General features: G+C 40.6%; 1 protein-coding gene across 3 annotated transcripts in view; it reads right to left on the bottom strand.

Annotated features, from left to right (window-relative positions):
- Positions 1 to 16,088, bottom strand: part of ACOXL (acyl-CoA oxidase like) — a 367,866-nt gene that overhangs the window by 22,992 nt on the left and 328,786 nt on the right. Inside the window, exon 15 of one of the 3 annotated variants that reach the window (XM_059942312.1) lies at positions 9,103 to 9,273. The exons of the other annotated variants lie outside the window; for them this stretch is intronic. The gene's annotated coding sequence lies outside the window, so the exon portion shown is untranslated. Of the gene's footprint in view, positions 1 to 9,102; positions 9,274 to 16,088 lie in introns of those variants that run through there. 3 annotated transcript variants of the gene reach the window in all.

The following is a 16,088-nucleotide window of genomic DNA, read 5'->3' as shown; positions in this document are numbered from 1 at the left end:
CATGGGGTTAATATTCAACATATATGAACAGCTCACACAACTCAATATCAAAAAAACAAAGAAACTAATTAAAAAATGGACAGAAGACCTGAACAGACATTTTTCCAAAGAAGATATACAGACGGTCAACGGGCACATGAAAATATGCGCACCATCACTAGTCATCAGAGAAATGCAAATCAAAACCATAACGAGATAGCACTTCACACCTGTTAAAATGGCTATCATCAAAAAGTCTATGAATAACAAACGTTGACGAGGATGTGAAGAAAAGGGAAACCTAGTATGCTGTTGGTGGAATTGTGAATTGGTGCAGCCACTATGGAAAACAGTACAGAGGTTCCTCAAAAAACTAAAAATAGAACTACCACATGATCCAGCAATCCCACTGCTGGGTATGTATCTGAAGAAAATGAAAACACTAATTTGAAAAGACTCATGCACCTCAATGTTCATAGCAGCATTATTTACAATAGCCAAGATATGGAAGCAACCTAAGTGTCCATCAACAGATGAATGGATAAAGAAGAAGTGATATATATACATAATGGAATACTACTCAGCCATAAAAAGAATAAAAATCTGTCATTTGCAACAACCTGGATAGACCTAGAGAGTATTATGCTCAGTGAAATAAATGCAAGACAGAGAAAGACAAATACTCTATATTATCACTTATGTGTGGAATCTAAAAAATAAAATGAATGTATATAACAAAACAAAAACAGACTCACAGATATGGAGAAGAACTAGTGTTTACCAATGGGGAGTGGGAAGGAGGTAGGGGAGTTAGTGGTATGTGATTAAGAGACACAAACTACTATGTATAAAAAATAAGCATCAGGATATAGTGTACAGCACAGGGAAATATAGCCATTTTTTATAATAACTTTAGATGGAGTATAATCTATAAAGATATTGAATCACTATGTCATACACCTGAAACTAATATAATATTGTAAATCAACTATACTTCAATTTAAAAATGGAAAGGAAATGCAATGACCAATATAAAAATTCAGTGGATAGTCTCAACACCAGAATGGAGGAGACAGAGGAAAACATTAGTGAACTGGAAGATAGAATGATAGAAATTACTGAATCTGAACAATGGAGAGAAAATAGACTGAAAAAAAAAAAAAGAACAGAGGCTCAGGGTCCTGTGTGGTTATAACAAAAGATCTAACTTAAATGTCATCAGAGTTCTTGTGAGAAAAGAAGAGAAAAGAAAGAGGGCAGGGCTGAAAAGTACATAATGAAATGACTGGGAACTCCCCATTTTGGCAAAAGACATAAACCAACAAATTCAAAAAGTTGACTGAAACTCAACCAGGGTATATTCAAAGAAATACACATCATGGCACATCATCATTAAACTTCTGAAAACTAAAGAAAAAAATCCTTGAAAACAGAGAGAGAAAAATGATGATTTATTCATAAGGGAAAAATGACTTTAATGACAGCAGATTCTCATTAGGAACTATGAAGGCCAGAAATGCTTTCAGGTGCTGAAAAAAAGAACTCTCAACCCAGAATCCTATATCCAATGAAACCATGTCATTATTTTCAGATGACATGTTTGTCTGTACAGAATATTCTAGGAATCTACAAGAACTCCTAGAATTAATATGTAAGTTCAGCAAGGTTGTAGAATATAAAATCAACATATGAAGAATCAATTGTATTTCCATATACTAGCAATGGACATGTGGACACTTGAAATCAAATATGCAATACCGTTTACAATCACTCAAAAAAAGGAAATAATTAGGTGTAAGTCTAAGAAAACGTGTACAGGTCTTGTATGCTGAAAACTACAATATGCTGATGAAAGAAATCAGAAGAGATCTATATAAATGGAGAGACATACCATATTCATAGATTAGAAGATTCAGTGTAGTATTGATCTCATTCCTCCAAAAAGCAATATACAGGTTTAATAATTCCTATCAAAATCCCAGAAAGATTTTTTTGTAGATATAGACAAGATTATTCTAATATTTACATGGAAAGGAAAAGAATTAGAATAGCTAAAACAATTTTGAAAAAGAATAAAGTGGGAGGAATCAACCTACCACATTTCAAGTTTATGTAACTAACGTAATCAAGACTGACCATGTGGTATTGGCAGAGAAATAGGTACATAGATCCATGTATCAAAATGGAGAATGCAGAAATAGAATGACACAAATATGCCCAACTGATTTTAGACAAAGGTGTTAAAGCAATTCAATGGAGAAAAGATAACCTTTCAAGAAACTGCTGTTAAGGAAATTGGACATCTATAGGCCAAAAAAAAAAAAAAAGAAAATCTTGGGACTTCCCTGGTGGCACAGTGGTTAAGAATCTGCCTGCCAGTGCAGGGGACACGGGTTCAAGCCCTGGTCCGGGAGGATCCCACATGCCGTGGAGCAACTAAGCCCATGCACCACAACTACCGAACCTGCGCTCTAGAGCCCGTGAGCCACAACTACTGAGCCCACACGCCTAGAGCCCTGCTCTGCAACAAGAGAAGCCACCTCAATGAGAAGCCCACGCACCACAGTGAAGAGTAGCCCCCGCTAGCTGCAACTAGAGAAAGCCCGCACACAGCAACAAATACCCAACACAGCCAAAAATAAAAATTTAAAAATAAATAAATAAATAAAAAGGGGAAAAAAAAAGCACATGAGGAACCCTTGTGGTGAAGAAAACACTCTGTATCTCTGCTGTATCAATGTCAAAATCCTGGGTGTGATATTGTATTATAGTTCTGCCAGTGATTTCACTGGGGAAGACTAGGTAAAGGGACATGAAATCTCTCTGTATTATTTCTTACAGCTGCATGTGAATTTATTATTCTCTCAAAATAAAAAGTTCAATTAAAAAATAACCCCCCCCATAATTGTAGTCAGAGGTCTCTCAGGTTAGGTTTTAACAAAGGGATTTAATAAACACAATAGATGGGCTTCCCTGGTGGCACAGTGGTTGAGAGTCTGCCTGCCAATGCAGGGGACACGGGTTCGAGCCCTGATCTGGGAAGATCCCACATGCCGCGGAGCGACTAGGCCCGTGAGCCACAATTGCTGAGCCTGCGCGTCTGGAGCCTGTGCTCCGCAACAAGAGAGGCCGTGATAGTGAGTGGCCCACGCACCGCGATGAAGAGTGGCCCCCACTTGCCGCAACTAGAGAAAGCCCTCGCACAGAAACGAAGACCCAACACAGCCATAAATGAATGAATAAATAAATAAATAAATAAATAAATATAAAATAAAAAAAGAATAAAGGCAAAATGAAATCTTTAAAAAAAAAACACACAATAGAGAGTTCTTTTCTCTTTTTTCTTTGTATTCTTTTTAGATGGAGCATGATGCAGAGATACAAAGAGTAAGTATATATCAGCTTGCTGGATTATCACAAAACGAACACACACACGTAGCCATCACCCAGATTAAGAAATGGAACACCTGTATAAGACACCTTGCCAAAAGTCACACACTTGAGCTGGCTATTTTTTCTTACATTGTCTCAGCAGTAGCCAATTTGGTGAACTGAATTAATGCCTGGTGGTTCAAGGCCAAATTTGTGATGTGAATGACCAGCTGTCCAAGGAAGAAGGAGACAGAAGAATTTGGGTTTTCTATAGACCTATGGGTGCTCACAAGTGAGTCCTGTCCCTTCTCTGTCCCTTAAAATGGGGCCACCCCTACTAGCTGTCTTTGTATGGTTTACCAAGTACCAAGTTCTTTGAGTCCCCCAGAGGAAGGAAGAAGTGGGACAGGACACAGCAGTATCTAGTCTCTAAAATCAAAGGAAAAGGGCAATTTACCATGAGAAAAAGAAAAATTACAAATACATTTTATTTTATTAAAAGTATTTATTTCTAGCTAGATTAGTAAGTTCTACCAAAGTGGATGTACTAGGCATCATTTCTGTTTCAAGTTCAGTAATTCATTTAATTTTTATTATTATGGAATAATAATAAACCCCCCCTCGTCCTAACTGTGACTGAGGTCTGCTCTGTCTGTTTGACTCAGCTGAATTCCACCTCCTCGAAGGTCTTTTTTTGTGTGTAACACAACTACTCTTAGGAACAAATTTCACCGATAGGGAATTCTCACTGTGCATCCAATAGTGAGGGGATGAACTCAAAGACTTATGGAGTAGGACCCCAATTACCCAGCACTTCAAGTATCTCCCCAAGGGGCCCAGGATAATACAGTTGCCAGAAGAACTCAGAGGCTGGAGCTCAGCAAAACAAGTTGCTCTATCCTGTGGTTATAACAAGTTATCCTTGAATGAATGAAATGGAATGAGCCTGGCTCTCCCAGATACACAAAGCTGTACTGTGAGGCAAAGCACAAGGGTCGACCAGATGGCTGCCACGCAGAACCAGGATTGCAGGGGTGGTGACCTCAGGGTCCATTTTACCGGCCAAAGTGAAGAAACACATCTCACTTGTATTTTCTTAACCTCAGTTGAATGGCCTGCATTTATAGGTTCAACAATGTATTTTATGCCACTGAAGAACAGGCTTGGGCCAGAGGTAAAGGGGAGGGGGGAGGGAAAAGAGAGTTTTTCCCTTTTCTTAGTGGTACTCTGTTGGAACTGATATTTTTCTTGTCTCTCTGGTTTGAGGGTTTCTGGCTCGTGGAAAAGAAGGTGGACCAGGATACACTCATATTTTGTTTCCTGCCATCTCCTGGAAGTGAACCAGGGGTCCTACAATAGTGAAAGGAAGTTAAAACCAGTTCTGGGGGTGCTTTCAAAACAAAGAGGATTTTAAAATTTGACTCAATTGCATTCCATGTAACACCACTTCATTGTGATGTCATTTCAATGACACCCCCCTGGCTTCTAGACCAAGGATCCATCGTTAGGAGCTATCCCTCCCCACCCTGATGGAATGGGTGCTTGTGGTTACCCACCACACCAGCCTGGAGGACACAGCCAAGCATTCTCAAAAGCTCATCAGTTGCTTGTAGCCAAGTCAGATGGACCTTACTGGGTAGGAAGGATGGGGGTTGGGGAACCAGAGATCTTTTCTCAAATTCCTTACAAAGAAAGAGTCTTTAGGTAGTAGGTGAGGCCAAGGGACGGAGAAGCCCCACTTCCCTTTCCCAACCCAATGGATGTTTGCAACATCTTCTGCCTAAAACCTCAGTTTGTGTTGCATTTGATTCCAGTATCTGAACATCTGTTAAGCTACCTTGATCCAGGTGTTTGGGGAAAGGGAAATAGAAGGATAAGAAATCTGAGCGGCCATTTAAAATCTGAGCGGCAGCACGGAAGACAGCCAACACAGCATTTGTAGGAAGTGGAAGGCGCGTGCACCATTTCTAAGCCTCGTGGGTATGAGCATGGGGTACGTGTTCTTGAAGTTAAAATTTGAGGAGAAAAAGGGCTAATATCCCAACACCATCCTTCCATCTTGGAACTCTCCCCCAAGTTTTCTTCCTATTCTGTTTCTTCCAACCCAAGTCTCTATGCCACAGGGCAATGACTGCATTTATACTGTACACTTAATTCAAAATAGTAAATAAGTGTCATCCATCCTCTAAATTCAAAGGAGCCCCGTAGCGTCCTGGCTTTGGGGTCTGGTGTCTGCCACACTTCTGCACATTCTTACTCTAAGCCCATTTCCTAAGAATAAATCAATGTGTTAGTGGCTACATTGACACACCACTATCAATACTTGAATGACCCATCAACATCGGGCTTGAATGTTTTTCCTCCTTAATGAATCAACTATTTGATTGACTAAACTGAGACTATAACCCAAACCTTAGTGGTTGTTTTAGACTTGAGCAAATACAGCAGAAGAGCCAAGATCACTTGCCATCAACAGGCTACCCCTGGCCTCCCTGCTGCAGCTGGGTCTCCCGGCAGTTCTCACTCAGGGAGGAAAAGGATTCCTTTCGCTGGGGCAGATTAAGAATATTAGGGGCTGGGCCCACCCCTGTGTCCACTTGCTGGTGAGGGTACAAAACAGGACTTGGGCTGGTGCTGGTGAATCTGAGCTTCACCCTAACACACCAAAATGCAAACGGCCAGTCTAGAGGCATGGGAGAAGGACTCAGATGGGAAAAGGTGCCAGTCATCTGCTGCTCCAACAGAAACAGTGCTCCCAGGAAGGAACTGGCCGGTCACGACTCAATCCGGACATCAAGGCAACATCTGGGTGAAGGAGTAACAGCTGTGGGTATAATGTGATCAAATATTGTGGAGGTGGCGTGACTGCTTGGCCATGGTCATGATCAGTATTTATTTTCTCCCTTCCTGAATGAGTGTCTGGTTTTTAACACGGTTACTCTTACAGGCAGCTTCCCATGCCCTCTGGGAGGTGGAGAGGAGTGGCCCTCCGCGCTGCTGTGCTGGGTTACACAGCCCTCCCTCACTTCCCTGCAGGTCCTTTAAAACCCGCATTCTCACATGGTTCCATGATTTGGGCGCAGGGCAGGAAACAGAACCTGATTCAACATTTTGCTAAGTATTATTTTCACCACGCTGAATAGGGTCTTTTTTGATCTGCAACCCACAGCTGGTCCGTGGTTCTCTTGATCCACACAGACTGAAGAGCTTCCTCCCCTGTGGATTTCCTAGTGTGAGCTGACCGCACATCTACATGTACTTGCTTCTCTGTATGTCACCAAGAGTCACTGTTCCAATATCGGTGGGCACTGACAGAGCCGGGCAGCTGTGCCAGGGAGTTCAGGGAGCAAGCACTCCAATGAGAAAAATGAGCCAGCCCTAAAACTTAGTTGATTTTGGGGCTTCCCTGGTGCCACAGTGGTTAAGAATCCACCTGCCAAAGCGGGGGACACGGGTTGGGGCCCTGGTCCGGGAAGATCCCACATGCCGTGGAGCAACTAAGCCCATGAGCCACAACTACTGAGCCCTCGTGCCACAACTACTGAAGCCTGCGCACCTAGAGCCCATGCTCCACAACAAGAGAAGACACCGCAATGAGAAGCCTGTGCACCGCAACGAAGAGCAGCCCCCGCTCACTGCAACTAGAGAAAGCCTGCACGCAGCAATGAAGACCCAATGCAGCCAAAAATAAAAAATAAATTAAATAAATAAAAAGTTTAGAAAAGAACCTTAGTTGACTTTAAGGGCTGGTATAAAATAAGGTAGAGGACTCAGGGCCAAATATTCATTTCCATTAAAATACATCATTTTAAAAAGCTGAAGTTTTCGCTTGGTTTTGTCTTATTTTAAGCAACGTGAAGTTGGTTTTAGTGGATATATGCAATTGGTAACTTAAGTTATTTTGAAAGATTTTCCTCCTTACAATGAGCCTCAGCTGATAGTTCCTCCTTAATGCTGATAATTATCTAAAGCAAAACAAACGTCTAGGTCAATGAAGACTGAAACAGGATAATTCCTGGACACTAAATTTTCCAAGAACAAAGCACACAATTGTTCTATACACACCCCTGCAAAAGTTCTTAATGGAAAGGGCACAGAGACCTTTTACTTGGGGGCCTTGTTATGATGGAGCCCCAGAGGCACCACCACTAGACTGCCTTTGAGCCAAGGTCTCACAATGAGGGCGCAAAGGTGGAGCCACCCCACCCTACAGTTCAGGTCTGGGGTCACTGGAACAGCAGGGGACCTGAGTCCAGAAGTACCTTTCCCTCTCACTACATCAGCTGCAAGTCAGCCTCAGACTCCCCATCCCTAAAGTAGATTAGCAGCTCTTCACACGAAAGCGTGCTTGTGGGGATTACACAGGATCATGAATGCGGACCAGCTCTGTCAGTACTGAAGCTCCAGACAAAAGAAAGAACTTAGTTATCACAGCCAGGAAGGGCTTGGGAGATGGGCTTGCATTTTATTTTATTTTATTATTATTTTTTTTGCATTTTATTTTTATTTTTAAATTTTTTTTAAACTTTGGGTTTATTTTATTTATTTATTTATGGCTGTGTTGGGTCTTCGTTTCTGTGCGAGGGCTTTCTCTAGTTGCGGCGAGTGGGGGCCACTCTTCATCGCGGTGCGCGGGCCTCTCACTGTCGTGGCCTCTCTTGATGCGGAGCACAGGCTCCAGACGTGCAGGCTCAGTAGCTGTGGCTCACAGGCCTAGTTGCTCCACGGCATGTGGGATCTTCCCAGACCAGGGCTCGAACCCGTGTCCCCTGCATTGGCAGGAAGACTCTCAACCACTGCGCCACCAGGGAAGCCCTGAAGTATTTTTATATATGCTTTCTGTCATAATTGCTGCCTCCTAAAAAGGAAGAAGATTGTTCAAGGTTCTTCCGAGCCCATTATACTCTTGCTCCGGCAGGCTTCTCCAGGTTTGTCTATCACTTAAGACTTCAACCAAACTGGTCTTTTCACTGTTTCTTAACATGTCTGTCCTAAGTACTCCCATTTCTATGATTTTGCTCACTTCACCAACCCCATGTGAAGGCTCACCTGCATTTCCTCCTCCTCAGTTGAACCACCACCTCCACTTTGAATTTTCCCCTCTTCCAGGTCTAGCAAAGAATGCCATTAATTCCCAAGTGACCTCTGTCCTCTGAACTTATTCTTGTGGCCAAGTTCATTGAAAAGGTCCACTCCCTCGTGTTGTTATTTGTGTTATTTGAAGGCAGTTTCGTGTCCCCAGCTATAATGAGCTCCCTTGAATGCAGAGACTGAGGATATACCTGTCTGTGTTTCAGCATCTAACAGGGGGCCTGGAAGAGAGAGGCAACCCAGAAAATGTGTTGTATAGATGATTATGCTGTTTGATAGTCTTTTTCTAAAGCAGCATCATGGTGATGATTCACTGGCTCTATCTTCATTTTCAGGTGCTCTGTGGCTGTCACACTGAATTCCCATTGCAACCACTGACAAAAATACCACCAGGTCTTTTTTCTAAATATAAAGAATGAGTTAATAGGCTTTCATAAGAAGTAAGAAAATGAAAATCACTTCATACCTCTTTTTTTTTTGCCAGCACTTTTGATTTCTTCCTCTCCTTTACATGTGAGAAGTTCATACACGGTGAATCACTTCCCTGTCACTTAAACTCTGAAGTGTAATACGATCACAGTAGGCAATGAAAACGTGTATGTGAAGTCTCAGAGGCACAAAAATTCGTGAGTGGAAACCGATAAAAGATTGGCAGGACTGTTTTCTAAGAAAGCAAAGAGCCGACAGCTGAGGCACGAAGGGTTTCTTCTGCACCCCAGGGATTGTTACCTGACGCCTAATCTTCATGCTGGCCAGGGGAGTCAAATATTTATGTTCTAGATACCAGGCTCGCTCCTGGAACACCAGTTTGGTTCCATATAGCAGACAAAACTAAGGGGTGGGGGAAGAGGAGAGAAATGGAAAAATATGTTAGAAAATGCAGAATCTAAGGAGGTGAATGAGAAATAGCGTAATATTACATTTCATAAAATCATAGAAGTTAATACATACTTAATGTAAATGGTCATATTTTTTTTAAGTTTTATTTTATATTGGAGTATAGTTGATTAACAATGATGTTAGTTACAGGTGTTTTATATTTTGAAACCACTCTATGGAGAAATTTAAAGCATATGTAAAATTAGAAAAAATAGAATAACCAACTTCCATGTCTCCATCCCCCTAGTTCAACAAATATTAACTCACAGCCAGTCTTGCTTCATCTACAATCTCATCTAATTCTTCCCCACCCCAGGTTACTTAGAATCAAAGTCCACTCATAATATATTTTAAAAAATAAATGTAATATTTCTCTTTGCTTTCTTTCTCGATTCATGAAAGACTATTCTAAATGCACATTCTGAATAATATCATCTTGATATTTTCCATTGAGCATGGTTTGATTAGACTTTCATAAAAATAGCATTCCTCACTTGCATTTTGTTTCAATACGTTTTTCCTATCACGTTTCTGAAACCTACACGCAGACCTCCGTCATGACATCAGTGGCATCCAGCAATAATAGATGAGTTTTCCTGTATCAACAAGTAACTTTTAAGTTAACTATTCTTTAGCATTTCATATTTAATAATTCCAAAATTATACAAACATAGAGGGAATAGTATAAGGTACCTCCATGTCTGTATCATCCAGCTTTAATAGCTATCAACTCATAGCCAGTCTTGTTTTATCTCTACTCCCACCTGTTCCCCCCTTTCCATACTATTGTGAGGCAAAGTTCAATTGTTATCATCTCTAGGTTTGGAGGGAAGAGAGCTATGTCGATCCTGGAAGAGACAGCTATGTTGACAGCGTCCCCTTAGAGGAGCCTTCAGCCAAGGAACACAGAAACCCCAAGGTGATCCCACAAGAAGGCAGGCAGGGGGCAGGGATATCCCAACCTCATTCTCCTCCCCATCTCCAGTCTCTAACTGGGGCTTCCTGTTCTCAGAACCTAACTGGATCCAGAGGGCAAGGATTCCTCTGATGCAAGTTACGTAGATCAGTTTCCTGGGCCCAGAGCAGGGTGGAGAAGGGTGGAGAGTAGAGCTGGAAAAGCAAAGGGAGGATGTCTGGCACAAATCCCATCTCTAACACCCCCGACAGGTGGTCATCCAGCCTTAGTCCAGTCCTATCTCAAGTTCAAGTTCACTTGGTCCCACACAGCCCCGACTGCTGACACCATTCCCACGTTTCATCCCAGAGGGCCGCCTTTAACCGGTGTCACACTGCGTTGCCTGGCTATGTCTGCTCTGCCCTTCTGTCGACTCCTGACTTGTCCTCCTGTTGACAGTCTGTGGTTCTTGTGTATCTGATGCTCAGGGCCACTTTTCTGGCTTTGAACTTTTTCTTTTCTCCTTGAACACAGTTCGGACTCTCCTTTGGCTACCCTCTTTTCTTGTCCTGGGAAACAGGCGTCCTGGTTCTTGGTGGCGACCAGAATACCACCTGGAGGTCCAGATACCATCATCCCAGCCTCAGGTCCTCAAACGGAACCTGAATGTGTTTCCTTTCATATTTCAGAGATGGGAGCCCAGTGCATGAAAAGACATCCAGTTCTCCCATCCACTGTTGGAAGAACCACTGCATACTGAACCACTTGTCTACGTGGAATATGAATTTATGGATTGTTAACTCTGTCGGAAAGGGATCTTGTCCTGCTCATCTCTGTATGCCTAGGGTTTGGGAAAAAAGCTGATACACTGTAAGAGATTGGCTGACACCCAATTTCCTGTATACCTCATAGCTATTAATCCTGTAACTTTTGCTGCCTGAGGAGCAAAGCAGGAGTGTATGAAAGTATCCAGATAACAACCCTTAACAATTTAAAGATAAGTTTCACATCTCTGCTTAGGCGTTCTTTCTTCAGAGGATCAGCCTTCACAGACTGCCATTTTCTCACAACGGAGCTTCCAGCTCTTGTGCCACTTTGGACCTGGTGGCCTCTTCTAAATGCTTAATTCTCTCCTTCAAGGTGTCTCACGGGACTGAACACAGTGTCCAGATGTTTTCTCATCACTGTAGTGTCAGTAGCACCATCGATGTCCTGGTTTGGGACTCTATACTTTTACAAGAAAAGTAAGATGGAATTTGCTTTTATGACAGTCACATGTTTTTTGAAGAAATGAGTGAAAGAATATCATGCAATTTGGTTTACATCAAATGTTTGCTCATCTAACACTCCTACTATGCCTTTTCTCCTATGAACCGTTTTCAACCAACCCATAAATACACATACGCATCCCTAAAGGGATGATTTTAAATTTATTCTCTTAAAGTATCATCTTGCTGATATGACTTACCTCAAGCCCCCAAAATCTCTATGAATACTGATTCAATCACCTCATGTGTTTATGTCATTTACAGATTTGTCAGTCCCATCTTTGTCTTTATATCATAGAACTCAACTGATAGGTCTATATCTTTTCAATCAAGTATTTGAGAATCTATTTAATAGACTCTCATCTAACTCATATTTCTCTAGCTTGTACATAAGGATAACCTAAGAGTCTGGAAAGTGCTGTGCAGAATCAAGATACATCAACTTCCCCAGATTTTGTCTTCTAGCAACCTGATTAAGAAAGGAAATAAGGTTAGTTTAGCAAGGCTTAGCCACAGTGAACACAGACACGGTCCTAGTGACCATCTTTTTCTAATCACTCATAAACTATCTTGAATAGCCTTTCCTAGCATTTTAACTTGGATTTATAAATTCTATAGTTTCCCCAATCTATTTTTTCTTTTTTTTCTTTTTTTTAACGTGGACACTTGCTCATTTACAGTTTCCTGACATCTCTTTTGTCCTCCTTGGTTTCAAATGTCTCACAACTGTGTCCTTCCCAATTCAGAGAGAAGATGGGGACATTCTAGGAGACAAGTATGTCTGCTTTCTGTTTGCATTTATTAACATCAAAGCTTTCTTCCCCAGACCAGGTGTCTGTCTCTTCAAACTCTGAGCGTAGCTAAAAATAGCCTTTTAAATCTTCATCAGATTTTTTGTCAAGCCTCACATTATGGTGGAATTTGACCATCCTGACATTTATTAAATGCTACCCTTTTGTATTTATCCCTGGACAAGCATCTTCCCCCCCATCACCATGCTTCTCATTTATATAGCTTCCTTAGACTTATGGCCATCAGAGTCCTCTCTACACTTATCTTGGTTTCTTTAAATGTGTCCCAAATTACACCTTTTTTTGGTATCTATTGTATGGTCAGAGTAATATTTTACTGTTTTTCTTACTCTCAAGCCCATGTGCCCCTATGAAATCTCTGCCCATAGAATCATAATAACCAATATTTTTTAAGCACCTACTATGTGCCAGGCACTGCAAGGTATTTTACATTCACCTCATTTAGTCTTCACAATAATCCTGAATGTAGCCATAACTCCTGGACAGAGTAAATGGAGAAGCTATTTGAGGAACTGAAAAATAAATATTGATAGTAGGCAGATTTGGGAAGAAGACTAAAATTCAAAGCACCACCAAACAGGTGATGAGTTTAGTTTTTTTTCCTAGTCCTCAAGCTGTTTGTCCCTGGAGACAGGCGTGCATCAGACCAAGATAAATAAACCCCAGATTCCGGAAGGAGGATGGAAAAGGGAGCCCTGAGGAACCAGAGAGTACCGAGGAGGTCATGGAGACGGGGGGCTTGGGAAAGTAAGCCCATAAAGTTGTTTATGAACTTCTGGGCTCAACCCCAGGTGTACATACACGGATCTAACACACATCAGTACACAAAACACTTTGAGAACTGAACTAGCAAATAGATGAAAATGCAGGTGCCAGACTGGCCACTGTGTGGTGCATACATGGGACGGAACAGAATAGTACAGCAAAGGCTTTGAAGACTAAACTGACATTGAAACCACAGTGAACAGAAGGTGAGTTGCAACTTGCAGCCCAAACAACCAGATACATTCATTGCTAAAACAAAAATAATAACGTTCTCCATGGGATTTAAACAAGACCCAGGATCTCATAACATAATATTCAAAATGTCTAGGAAATGGGGGATTCCCTGGTGGTCCAGGGGTTAGGACTCGGCGCTTTCACTGCCGAGGGTCCGGGTTCCATCCCTGGTCGGGGAACTAAGATCCTGCAAGGTGTGAGGTGCAAAAACCAAAATGTCCAGGAAATAATTTTTTAAAGTTCAGCATGTGAAGGACAAGGGAAATGTAACTTGCATAGGAAAAGATAATCAACAGACACCAACAGAAAAATGACACAGCTGTTGGAACTATCTAGCAAAAGCCTTGGAACAGCTATTATAAAAATTTTTCAACAAGTGATCACAAACCCTCTTGAAACAAATGGTAAAGTAATAAGTTTCAGCACAGAAATAGAAGATATAAAGGAGAAACAAATGGAAATTTTAGAAGTAAAAATTACAATGATCAAAATAAAAATGGGCTTAACATCAGAATAGGGGAAACAGAGGAGAGTCAGTGAGCTGGAAGATAGAATAACAGAAATTATTTGAACAATAGAGAGAAAATAGACCGAAAAAAAGAACAGAGCCTCAGGGACCTGTGGGACTATGACAAAAGATCTAACCTTCATGTCACTAGAGTCCCGGAAGGAGAAAAGGAAGAAGGCAGGGCTGAAAAAGTACTTGATGACTTAAATTTGGGGGAAAACCCCACAAATATGCAGGTTTCAGAAGCTTGGTGAACCCCAAACACAATAAACACCAAGAAATCCATGTCCAGGCACATCATAATCAAACACCTTGAAACTAAAACAAACAAAAAATCTTGAAAGCAGCCAGAGAAAAAATGATGCATTACCTCTAGGAGAACAATGATTTGAATGACTGAACTTCTTATCAGAAACCATGGAGGCTAGAAAGAAGTGGAATAACATTTTTTAAGCACTTAAAAAGTATCAACCCAGGATTCTATATTGAGTAAAAATATCCTTCAGGAGTGAAGATGAAATAAAGATATTGTCAGATGAAGAAAAACTGGGAGGAATTGTTGCCAGGAGACTGCTCGAAAAGAATTGTTAAGAGTTTTTCAGTCAGAAGAAAAATTATACTAAAAGGAAACTTAGAACATCAGGAATGGAGGAAGAGCAATAGAAATGGTAACTATCTGGGTAAATATGATAGACTTGTCTTCTCTTGAATTCTTTTAAAATGCGTGTAATGACTGAAAACAAAACTTATAATATTGTCTGATGTGGTTTCCTATGTACGGAGATTACTTACAAAATGCCTATGATATACAGAGGGGAGAGGGCAAAAGGAACTCTATGATGGTAAGGTTTCTTCATTCCACTTGAAGAGATAAAATATTTATTTTAAGCAGACTGTAAGAGTTCAGTACATATATTGTAATCCCTAAAGCATCAACAAAAAAGAAAAAACTATACAAAGAAATATAGATAATTCAAAATGAAATCCTGAAGAATGCTCAAACAACCCAAAAGAAGGTATGTGCTATAGAATGAATAATGGCCACCAAGTGGTATCAGGTCCTAATTCCTGGAATCTGCAAACATCCTAAGGAAAAAGAATCTCTGTGTGTGTGATCAAGTTAAGATTCACAAAATGAAGAGAGGGCCCTAAATACAATCACATGTATCTTTATAAAAGGCAGACAGAGAGAGGGTCCATAGACAGAAGAGGAGGAAGCGATGTGACCACAGAGACAGATATTAGAGTGAGGTGGCCACAGGTTGAGGAATGCCAGTAGCCACCAGAAGCTGGAAGAAGCAAGGAATGAATTCTCCTCTACAGCCTCTAAGGACAGTGCAATCCTGCTGACACCTTGATTTTGGCCCAGTGATACTGATTTCAGACTTCATAGTTCCAGCCTCCAGAACTATGAGAGAATAAATTTCTGTTGTCACAATCCACCAAGTTTGTTGTAATTTGTTATAGCAGCCACAGGAAACTAATTCAACATATAAGAGAAAGTAAAAAATAAGATTGTCCTTATTCACAGACAACATGATTGTTTACATAAAAAAAAAACCACAAGAAATCTGCCAAAAAACTCAAAACCTCTAGAATTAATAATAGTGAGCTTATTAGCAAAATCATAGGATACAAGGTCGACATACAACATGTCAATTGTATTTCTAGATATTAACAATGTACAATTAGAAACCAATATTTAAAATAATCTACGCTTTACAGTAGCCCCCCCCAAAATGAAATATTTAGGTATACATTTACAAAAACATGTATATTATCTTTATGCTAAAAACTAAAAATGCTGATGAAAGAAACCAAAAAAGAACTAATAAAGTGGATTGGCAAGGTCAGCATAGTACATTTGTCAATTCTCCCCAAACTGATCCATAGATTTTACATATTTCCAATAAATATCTCAGCAGATTTTTTGCTGTTGATAGAGACAAGCTAATTCTAAAATTTATATGAAAAAGCAAAGAAACTAGAATGGCTAAAACAATTTGCAAAAGAAGAAAAAAGCTGGAGGAATTAGTCTATTTGATTTTAAGACTTACTATAAAGTTACAGTATTCAAGATAGCATGGCCTTGTCAAGGGACAGACACATAGATCAATGGAACAAAATAGAGAACCCAGAAACAGACCCATGCAAATATGTGTGAATGAGTTTGATACAGATGCAAAAGGAATTTGATGGAAGAAGGACAGTCTTTTCAACAAATCATGCAGAAACAATTGGACAGCAACAGTCAAAAGATAAATAAACATTGACCTAAACCTCAC

This window comes from Balaenoptera ricei, chromosome 13, assembly GCF_028023285.1.
Source record: "Balaenoptera ricei isolate mBalRic1 chromosome 13, mBalRic1.hap2, whole genome shotgun sequence".
Classification (NCBI taxonomy): Eukaryota; Metazoa; Chordata; class Mammalia; order Artiodactyla; family Balaenopteridae; genus Balaenoptera; species Balaenoptera ricei.
This window is presented reverse-complemented; position numbering and strand designations above follow the sequence as displayed.